This window comes from Octopus sinensis, linkage group LG4 (genome assembly GCF_006345805.1).
Source record: "Octopus sinensis linkage group LG4, ASM634580v1, whole genome shotgun sequence".
Taxonomy (NCBI): domain Eukaryota; kingdom Metazoa; phylum Mollusca; class Cephalopoda; order Octopoda; family Octopodidae; genus Octopus; species Octopus sinensis.
The window spans coordinates 131277241-131289526 of record NC_043000.1 but is presented as its reverse complement, the minus strand read 5'-3'; the positions used below and the strand labels follow the sequence as shown (position 1 = coordinate 131289526).

The 12286-nt window shown below is 35.0% G+C and overlaps 2 long non-coding RNA genes across 2 annotated transcripts; one reads left to right on the top strand and one right to left on the bottom strand.

Moving 5' to 3' along the window:
- Window positions 1-2555: 2555 nt before the first annotated feature.
- On the bottom strand, window positions 2556-7119 carry LOC118763128. Its single transcript, XR_004998884.1, has 3 exons — window positions 6969-7119; window positions 6498-6503; window positions 2556-2566 (listed from the first exon to the last, which is right to left on the bottom strand). It is a non-coding gene; the product is annotated as an uncharacterized LOC118763128 (long non-coding RNA).
- Window positions 2770-5979, top strand: LOC118763131. The gene is made up of 2 exons (XR_004998887.1): window positions 2770-5760; window positions 5795-5979. It is a non-coding gene; the product is annotated as an uncharacterized LOC118763131 (long non-coding RNA).
- Window positions 7120-12286: the final 5167 nt, after the last annotated feature.

Sequence of the window (12286 nt, the reverse complement as noted above, 5' to 3'; positions counted from 1 at the left end):
TAATAAATTTGACCTACTCATCGATGTATAACAAAGTTTACCGAGGATTCACTGTACAAGAATCTGACCTGTTCATTATTTTATGTAGTTATTATTGTATAATGAGGCTGTCCAAGTCATAAAGGACCTAACGAAGCCATCAATATACAATGAAATTTATTGAGTCATTACTTAATAAGGAATCTCTTCAAGCCATCACAGTATAATGAAACTAACCAAACTTCCACTATCTAATGAATCTTGTATAATCATGTAAACTGAAGCTACCCCAATCCCTAATAATTACTTAACTAGTAGAACCCGTGTAAATTGCATGGAATGGAAAAAAATTAAGGGGACCTATTTACGAAAGAAACTAAACTTTAAAGCAACACTTTCCCTTAAACTACTTGTTACAGTGAATGATATTTCCCAAAATTGAACACCATTTATGACTTAGCCATCAGTGAATGATGAATCCAATAAAGCCATCACTGTATAATTTATCAAAGCCATCACTTTATAATGAACATAACCAAGCCATCAATATGTAATGAAGCTTTTCTGACCATCACTATTATAGTTTAACAGTTGCTATATCAAATATACACACAAGTGATATTTTCACTCTGTCAAAGCTTTGTAAAACTTCTCTTGCAGCTAGCTCATATTATCTGTGTATAGTTCTTCAGTTGTATATTCTGTGTTGTTGCACTTTATACCTGCTTCATGCCATAATATAGAAAGAAAGGATGAAGGCCAGTAACTTGCCATCGAACCACACACACATACATAAACACATAGTTATTTTAGCAAACACTGTGATTACTAAAATCTGGATCTAGATGTCACACCAACGAAATACCACTGATGTATAAAGCATCACCTTCGGCTAAACTGTCAGTCTGCAAGATTTAGCCATCACTGGATGATAAATCCAATTTCAACCATCACTGTATTATGAGCCTGGCTTAACCCTCCTGTATAATATATTTGACACACATTTCTGTATAGAAAACCTGGTTAATCACTCACTTCAATATAAACTCAAGATAGCCATTGATGTAATATGAACTGTCCTAGCCCTCAACATATAATGAACAAGCCCTACTATCATTCATAACGAAGCTGATCTATTCCCCACTGTACAATATATGTCCTAGCCATCATCATAAAAAGAATCTAACCAACTGTTATTGCATAATGAAACTGGCTTGGTAGTCATTGTCCAATATATGTCATAATCACCATATAATAATTCTAACCTACTAATACTGTTTAATGAAACTGACTTAATCCTCTGAACATTATATATATACTCAGCCTTCACTTTATAATCAGTCTTTTCTAGCCACTGCTGAAAGTTGGATCCATCCTAGGAATCATTGTATAACATTTATATCAGATACATCATGACATTATGGATCTTTCCTTGCTGTGACCTTAAAATAAAGCAGTGTTACTAATTACTACATAATGAAGCTCTTTTAGTGATCACTCATCATCATCATCATCATCATCATTTCACGTCCATTTTCCATGCTAGCATGGGTTGGACAGTACAACTGGGGTCTTGGAAGCCAGGAGGCTGCACCAGGCTCCAGTCTGATCTGGCAGTGTTTCTACAACTGGATGCCCTTCCTAATGCCAACCACTCTGTGAGTGTAGTGGGTGCTTTTTATGTGCCACCAGCAAAGGTGCCAGGGGAGGCTGGCAATGGTCACGATCAGTTGGTGCTTTTTATGTGCCAATAAAAATGAACCATTTATTGTTGTATAACAAATTCCTCTGAATCATTACAATATAACAAACCTCTCCTGCTTATTATACAATTATCTCTCTCTCTTAACACTGTATAATGGAACTCTCCTAGCCATCAATCCACATTGTGATCAGTATTTTATGAACCTGAGTATACTGTCACTGCATAATGAATCTCTCCTATATATGACTCAATAATGAACCTTTGCTAACAATCACTGTATAAAAAGAATCCATCCTTGCCGTCACTGTAGAATGAAGTTCTCTGACTTACCAGTACATATTAAATCTTTCTGAGCCATCACTATATAATGTATATCCTATTCATTTCTCCAAGCCATCATTTTAAACTCTCCCTGTGAAACTGACCTCTGTCATAGTTATTGACCTCGGTATGAATTTATAACAAAATGAACTTAGCCATCATTAGATAATGAATATGATATACATAGCAATTTGTGAAGCCACAACTTGAAAATGAACCGTCCTAGCTTATATTTTATATTTTTTAATGAACCTGATCTAGCCATCACTTAATGGTAAACTTATGCTTGTCATAAGTACATAAAAAAAAAGCTCACCTAGTCATCATTTATAAAAGACCCAACTAAGCCATCAATGTTTAATAAAGTTAATTAGTCATCACTTTATAATGAATCCCTCTGATACATCACTGCATGAAAAACTTTGACCTAACTATCTCTATCCAATGAGCCTGATGTAACCATGTCAAATGAAAATTCATCACCACCACCACCACCACCACCACCATCATCACCATCACCATCATCCCCCCCACCCCACCATCATCATCACTTTCACTGACCTCTTTTTCATGTTTGCATGGGTCAGACAAAGTCTGCCGAGGCAAATATTTTTACAATTGGATTGCCTCTTCCTGTTGCTAACCGTCATCTGTTTCTAATCAAGGTAATATTTCTCCATAGCCAGACATGTTCTCATAGAATATTGGAAATGAATGACACTGCTTGTATGACAGTGGCACTCATTTACAACTATCACATGATATCAAGATAAGGAGACAAAACCACACATGTATTCATAGTCACCTCCCTCCATACACACACATATGCATGCATGCAAATACACATACATGATGGAATTCAGTTTTCATCTACCATATCCATGCACAAAGCTTTAGTTGGGTTATAGCAGTAGATACTTGCCCAAGGTGCCTCACAGTAGGATTGAACCCAGAACCATGTGGTTGGGAAAACAAATTTCATAACCATGCAACCATGCCTGCATCTATCAATTCTACAATAAACTTAATCTAGCCATTAATGCATAATGAAACTGACCTAATCGTCATTATATAATAATCCTGGTAAAACCATATTTATATAAGAAATTTAATAAGTAGTAAAATTATCCTGAAAAGTCACAATACCATAAGATAAACACTGAAAAGCATTACGTGCACTTCATTAATTATGTATCTTGTGCTGTATCAATTTATCCTGGCTTGAAAGTATAATATAATGATATATTATGAAAGCTGATATCTTGTCAACTGACCACACACTTAGTTTTTTTTAAGCAACTGATGTGATTATTGAAGAACAGAGCTAGCCTTAACACCAGTGAAATGTCATTGAGCTGTATAACACCACTTTCACTTAAGCTGCTTGTCACAGTTGATGATATTTCTCTGAGCTGGACTCCATTTAACGACTTCACAATCAATTTATGATAAACCCGACAAAGCCCTCACTTTATAATGAACATAGCCAAATCATCACTATAACATGAAGCTGGTCTGGCCATCACTGTATAATCATCCTAGTCTGTCATAAACTATAAGAAACTTGAATTATCAATCGTAGTACTGCTGTAACATATCCAGAAATACAGACAGCAAAATTAATCATTAATGTAATATTTTAATAATTATTATATCAAACATACACACAAGTAATATTTTTACTCTTTCGAAGCTTTGTAAAACTTCTGTTGCAGCTAGCTCATATTAACGGTGTATAGCTCTTCAGTTGTGTATTCTTTGTTGCTGCACTTTATATCTGCTTCATGCTATAATATAGAAGTAAATACTGAAGGCCAGTAACTTGCCACCAGAGCTCACACACATACAAAATTATTTTAGCAAATACTGTGATTACTAAAATCTGGATCTAGACTTCCCACCAACGAAATATCACTGATGTATAAAGCATCACTTTTAGTTAAACTGCCAGTCTGCATGATTTAGCCAACACTGGATGATAAGTCCATTTTTAACCATCAGTGTATTATGAATCTGGCTTAATCCTCCTGTATGATATATCTGACACATATTTCTGTGTAGAAATCTGGTTAATCGCCCAAGGTAATCAGAACCCTATGTAGCTATTTATGTGATATGAACCGTCCCAGCCATCATTGTATGATGAACCTGCACTGCCCTACTTTGCACTATAAAACTTGACCCTGTTATTTCTGCACAATGAAACTGACCTTGTCCTCACTGCACAATATATGTCCTAGTCATCACCATCCAATGATCTAGTCAACTTTTACCTTGTAACGAAGCTGACCAAGTCATCTTTGTACAATATATATCCTAGTTGTCCCTATAAGATGAGTCTAATATGTTGTCACTGTATAATAGAGCTCGTATTTTCATCACTTAGCACTATGTCATAGTTACCACCATATAATGAACCTCTCCTAGTCATCACTCTACAATAAATCTCTCCCAGTCATCACAGTAGAATTAATCAACCTCACAGTACAATGAATCTCATTGAACTATTAATGTGTAATGAACCTATCCATGCTGTTACTGTACAATGAAGTTTACCTAGTCACAACCAAGTATTGAACCTCTCCAACTCATCCCTGTATTATAGCAATTATCCAGGTCATTCCTGAATAATAAATTTCTCCTAGCCATTCATGTATGGTAAACCTACCCAATTCATAATTGTATTATTAATATACCACCCTGTTAATGTGTAATATTTGTCAGAATTTTTGATGTTATTTGAAATTGTATTCTATTTAAAATTAACACTTTGATTGCTGTTACAACATTTTATATATAATTTTCTGTAGACTTATATTTACTTCTTTTTTCAAACAGATATCAGTTTAAAATGAAATTCAAAACAACTGAGCTCCCCTACTCTCTTTCTCCCTCTTTATATTTTATCATCAATACTAAATTAAAAGCATTATTATATTAACTAGAATCCACAGAATAAATATTTACAACCAACTAAAATCACTGTATAATGAATGTCTTCTTGTCATCACTGTATAAAAAGAATATCAACTTCAAGTCCATTGAAGACAATGTTTTAGCATCGTCACAGTTCAATGGCTGAAATAAGTGAAAAAAATAACTTCATGTTTGGCATTTTATGGGAAATGATGTCAAGGAAAATAAATCAATAAATAAAAACTCAAAGACTTTCTTGCTACTGTTTCAAGGACCAATTTAAGCTTGAACTGAAATAAGCTAACTTCTATATCAGCAACTGGTAATTTGTTTCTGGTGGAAAAACTTAGTGAGCAACTGCCAGAAGATACATAGATTCATGTGAAGATCTTGCATATCAAGGAAACAAACTCAAGGAAGGAAAATCTGTCACATTCAATACTTCACATTGTTTTAAATTAATCATGCAGTGTCTTGTAACTTAGAGATTTCGATGACATGATTGTATTTTTTTAGAATTACATTGTAGGGTAGATGTAAAAGGCCAGAATTCGAGAATTTGAACATAAAACAGGTAGAATATTTTGGTTAGATGTGACCGGTTTAAATGCTAATGAGTTAAGCAAGGTGAGCGGAGGTGACGACAAGTGATCGAAACCTCTGGCGATTTGCTATGCTTGAGAAGACACATCAAGCCAAGGGAAATCGTAGTCATGGCTAGTGATGGTGACATGTAAAAGACACCAATGCGAGTGGCACATAAAAGGCACCTACTACACTCTTGGAGTGGTTGGCGTTACATCCTCAGTGATGGGAACATGACTGTTGTCATGAATCACGTTGTAAATGATAAATAATGTAATAAAAGATAAGGGGAGATAACTCTAAATTTTACTTACTCAAACATAGTGTAATATTTTTATAAGCATTCTTATATTGATAAATCACATAGGTGTTAGCCATTCAGTGATGTATTCCCAATAAATAAAAATTTCCTTCTTAGAGAAAGAAAAAAAAGCTGAAAAGCAAAAAAAAGCAAGCTGAAAAGCAAAAAAAAAAAGTCACTGAGAAAAGATGAGATACATTTCAAGAAATTTAAAAGTAATTTTTTTAAAACAATAATGGAAAATCTGATGTTTGTTATCAGGAATAGTGTCAGCAACAGTCATGTTTCTATCTCACTGAACCTCATCAGTGCTGCATAATCAGTTTGAGTTTGTTTGTTTACTTCAGTTTTGTTTTTGTAAAAAAATATTTTCATAATTAACAAGAGTTGTGAAAAACATTTTTAAAAATTCACACAAAAATAAAATTCATGTTTTGCCTTTACTGAACAATTTATACTATTATTATCATTATTATTATTATTATATTATTGTTATTATGATTATAATGGACTGAGGTAACTCCTCCAGAAGTTATACACAAATAAAAAATAGAAGAGTACCATAGCTATCATGTGAAATTGGTTGAATGATATTTCAGCATTATTATTATTATTATAGTTATTGTTATTGTTGTTGTCGTTGCTGTTGTTGTAAGGTGGCGCGCTGACAGAATCGTTAGCATGCTGGACGAAATGCTTAGCAGTTTTTCGGCCGTCACTGCGTTCTGAGTTCAAATTCCTGAAATTCCTGTGAGGTCAACTTTGCTTTTCATCCTTTTGGGGTTGATAAATTAAGTACCAGTGACAACACTGAGGTCCATGTAATTAACTCGCCCACTCCCCCCGCAAAATGGTGGTCCATGTGGCAAAATTGGAAACCATTATTATTATTATTATTATTATTATCATTATTATTATTATTATTATTGTTATTATTATTATTATTATTATATATTTCTTTTTTTTAAAAAGGATTGACATAACTCTTCACAAAGGTAAACAGTCAAGACGAAGAGCACGATTCGATTGTAAGATATTTTATTAGTTGAACGATATTTCAACAGTACTTCTGTCTTTGTCAAGTTCAAAATAAGAAGTGATAAGAATTCAAAATTATAGAAATTTAAAAGTAAAGTATGAACAAGAGCAACCAGTGTCCACACGTTGTCTCAATTTCTGATTCATATTTGAATGGTACGAAATCCATTGGCCCAGGATTGGGTTCAACACTGGGGTCTAGTGAAACTAACAGGGCTGACAAGCCAACTGTGAGAAGGAATAAAATGCAAAAGCTGTAATTTACATTATGATTTTCCTTAGACACCCGGCTAAGACAGACGTACTGTTGAAATATCGTTCAACTAATAAAATATCTTACAATCAAATCACGCTCTTCGTCTTCACTATTATTACTATTATTATCATCATTATTATTTTTATTATTATTATTATTATTATTATTATTATTATTATTATTATTATTATTATTATCATTGAGTGAGAGAGCAGTGCATGCCATCAAAGTGACACTGGGGTAAAATATACGAAACCCAGTATACCCATCATGACTACCCGTCTGATAAGGGTACACCAGGCGCATGCATCACAATCATATGTGCGCTACATGGTGATCTCATATCAAGATAAACAGCACATGACCTTGCAGGTGGGGCCCAGGTAGAATTTTCTTCTGGTCGAGTAACCCATCCCGCAAATAGAATTCACCAGAAATTCCAAATGTTATGAATATTTCATTCAAAATAAAATATCTATATACATACATTTTATTAATGTAAACATGCAGATGTGCTTCACATGGATACGGCTTGGATTGTAACCTTTTATATATATTATTCAGCTCTAATATAATCTACTTGAAAATTTTATTTTAATTTTAAAGACCAAGGGGCATTTCGTTTAAAACATTTTACTCCCATCAAACTCATGTTTATACTCTTTCCTGTTTCATCATCTCGACCATTCTGCCTCTTCTATTCCCTCTTGGTCATGATTGTTTTAATGAACAGTGGCTCTGTAGAGTTAACTCATTCATCTTGCAGGGAATAAGGCAACCTCTCCAGTGTTGGTGCCATAATAAATTGCATCTACTACACTCAACAACATGGTTAGCAAGTGAACAGAAATACTGTTGAGTAGACAGGACTCTACTCTAGTGCACGCTGTAACTTTTTTCTCTTCATCAGCCTTGTTATCTTTACCATTCAATGGTTGTGGTGCTTTATGTACTTTTGTTACATGGATTGTTAACTGTTAATCCTCTTTTACATCTGATATCCATCTTTGAGATCATAACCCATCTTATAACCATATTTCATGTCCCTCTTGAATATTAATAATTGTTACTACATTTCTTTGATAATAACCTCAATTTCATTTCAGTGAATTGTCATTGTAGAGAAACAACGAAAAATACAGCACCCCATCATTATCATCATCATTGTTGTATTTTATATGAAAAACTTTTGCTGTCACTGTTGCTGATAATATAAAGAAAATGTTGTTCATAATATGATGATATAATGTATATACATATATATATATATATATATATATACACCGGAGTAAGCACATAAGTGTGAAACAAGGTGGAAAAAAGAGTACTCAAATACCAGAAGTAGAATAGGATGCTTTATTTAAAAGCAGTAGAAATATAACAAAAGCTGTTACTCAGAGTTTCACGTTCCTGTTCGTCAGACAGTTTTGTTATATATATATATGTGTATGTATATATATATATATATATATATATATATATATATATATATATATATACACACACACACACAATGTCAGCATTTCCCCCACTTATTTTCAAAAGTTAATCCATTGGAAAAAGGTTGTGATTGTTTATAAATGATGGCATTGAAGTTGCATGACAGTTTTGATAATAAAAAAAAGGGGGATTTTATATATACAGGCAATTATTATACTCGAAGTTCAAGTTTCAGCATTAAAAACAATTTATTTCATGTCTTTGAAGTTCCTAAACTCTTATGATGCAAACAACATACATATTATATATATATATATATATATATACACACACATATATATACATACATATATATATATAAACATGCAAAACAGATGTTAAATGATTATATATATATACATATACACACACACACAAGCGGGTGCTGAAAAGTTCCTGGTTTTGGGTAAAAGAAAATACAGGAGGATAAGTTAATTATAATTTTATTCAACATATTCCCCTCTCAGATTCACACACTTATTGCAGTGGTCCTTCAGTTTTTCTAAGCCCTGTAAAAGAACTCAGAAGGTTGGACCTCCAGCCAGGCATTTCATGACACCCTTAAGGCCAGGAACTTTTCACTACCTGCCTTGTATATATATTCATATATATCACTAGATAGCTATTTTCTCTTTATAAAAACGTAATCTCCTGGAAAATGGTTGTAAAGTTGTCTTCGGTTATTTTTGTATCTTAATTTCTTGGTTAATAAACTGTATTAGAATTAATGAATGCCTACAAATATTTACTGGATATAATTTTGCAAGTTTTTTTTGTCTTGTCTTACTTGTTTTCAGTCATTAAACTTTGGGTATCCTGGGGCATTGCTTTGAAGGGTTCAGTCAGACAGATTAACATCAGGATTTATTTTTTAAGCCTGGTACTAATTCTATTAGCTACATTTGCTGAACTACAGAGTTATGGGAACATAAACAATCTGACACTGGTTGTGAAGCAGCATATATATATATATATATATATATATATATAAGACCATAGCGGATCTTCTTCAAGCATAATGGATGTCCACTTACAGGTCAACCTTCTTATATGTATGTAATATTGTTTTTTCTGAAACTTCAGATTTTTCAATATGCTAGACCACTGGTTTTAAATTGACATTAATCAAATTAATATTCAATTTTTCACCCTTATTATTTTAAATTTAAATTTATATATATATATATATATATATATAAATATATATATATACATCATTTGGTTTGCCCCATCCTTCTCACTCAACGTTGAGATGTGTAGAAAGGATTTTCCTTAGATTAATAGATAAGCATTTCGCATAGATGCATAGATACAGGCATTTATTTAACAGGCACAACCTAAGAATCTCCTTTAGTTGTGCACCTAGCATAAAAAGTATTTTAACAAACACCCACAAAACCAGGGAGGAGGCATGTTGCTCTTGCAGGGTATACAATAACTCTCCAGTAGGAGGCCAATGCGAGGCCAAAGGAATCATCTATGTAGCTACAGTGATACCTAGACCTGCTATCCACATTACCAGCAATGTACCATCTAACAGTAATGATAGCACCAGAGGTGATGACAGTAGCAGATTAACCAGCTCTAATGCCAGTACAGTTTCCACAGCCAAAGATGATATCCAGTCTGGGACCAGCGACACAGAGGACCCCATAACCAACGACCCCAGTACCATCAACACAGATGATGAACAAACCATTGTCATTGACGCTGATAGAGTGACTGGCCCTGCATCATATGTTACCATCAGTACAATCGCCACAGCTAGAGATGATGGTCAGTCCGGGACCAATGGCACAGAGGAGGTAACCAGTGGCTCCAGTACTACCACCACAGACAATGACCAAATGATTATCATCGACACCGATGGAGTGACCAGCCCCGCACCATATGTTACCACCAACCACACATACACTAATGTCAGCATCAACACCAGCCATGTGACCAGAAACAATAACCACAGGATAACAACCACAATGACAGCAGCTGTACCAACACTGCCAGATCATTGTACCATAATGACAATGTCAGCAACACAGTTACTAACAGCATCCCCAGGCCCAGAGCCTACATGAGATATACCAGGAGTGTGAATATAGCCACCTCCCAAGCTTGTAAATATATCAGATTAGCCAGGACATCTTTCAAGCAACACTTCCACAACCACCAGTCATCCTTCAGAGTTCTAGGAAGACGTTTTGTCACTTCCCTAGCCAGCTATATGTGACACCTCAAAGATCAAAGGACACCATATGATATCAAGTGGAAGATCATTGAACCTCGAGGCCCATGTAATATAATAATGAAATTATTGTATACAGTGCTCAGGTGCACCACAACTTGTCAGAAAGTGCATATAAAGTACATGCAGTAATGTAGAAATGTCTGGAAAGCGAACAATGTATGAGTCAGATACATGCCTCTGTGTGTATGGAGGGGAGAAAATCAAGTTGTAGTGTTGGCGAATCTCAGGAAGCATGGAAGTTTTGAAGGATGCAGTGCTCCGACAACTAACAACTGATGCCGGCAGTTTGTTCCATGCTTCAGCAACTCTCAGCGTGAAAAAATGTATTATTGGGAGTTGTCGTTACAAAATCTGCATTGTGGATAGACCCAAAATTCTTAAGGACTATGCTAAATATGTTAAATAGTTGTACAGAAATTTTCTCAAAATGTGTCCATTTCAAGCACTACCTACTGGAAAATTGGATCTCCCTGTTTGTTGGTTATGCTATTAGGAAATTGTAAAGGTTTTTTATCCTCTGGTCCAGGGGAGATAACTTCTCCTCATTATCGTCTTTATAGGTTAACTGTCAAGCTTTGTTATCCTAGCATTTCCTCATGCCTGCAAGGTAGAAAGTTAAATTTTGTCTTTGTATAGAGTCTTATGGGTTGTCCACAAGTCTGTAGCTTTCATGGATAAAAAACCATTGGTCACTCTATGACCAGAATTTAACTTCTTGTTTTAATACTTACTGCTCTATTCTTTAGAGTGTGCTTCTTTTTCTGGTATATGTTTTATTAACAATCAATCAATCAATATATAAATATATATATCATCATCATCGTTTAACGTCCGCTTTCCATGCTAGCATGGGTTGGACGGTTCAACTGGGGTCTGGGAAGCTCGAAGGCTGCACCAGGCCAGTCAGATCTGGCAGTGTTTCTACAGCTGGATGCCCTTCCTAACGCCAACCACTCCGAGAGTGTAGTGGGTGATTTTATGTGCCACCGACACAGGTGCCAGACGAGGCTGGCGAACGGCCACGCTTGGATGGTGTTTTTTACGTGCCACCGGCACGGAGGCCAGTCACTGTGGTACTGGCTACGGCCACGTTCGGATGGTTTTCGTATGTGCCACCGGCACTGGTATCACAAAACTACAAATTCCATTAATGTTCATCGAGTTTGCTTTTGATTTTGTCCATTTTCACTTGCCTCAACAGGTCTTCACAAGTAGAGTTATGTGTCCCAAGAAGGAAGATATGCATAGGTGCACTGACTACGTTCCAGGTAGGAGCCATGGGTTATGGCCTCACTTGTCCAGCCGGGTCTTCTCACGCACAGCATACTTCCAAAGGTCTCGGTCTCTGGTCATTTCCTCGGTGAGACCTAAAGAGCGAAGGTCGTTCTTCACCACCTATATATCCAAATATATATATCCATATATATATCCAAAAAATGGAACAAGAACATAACGAACATC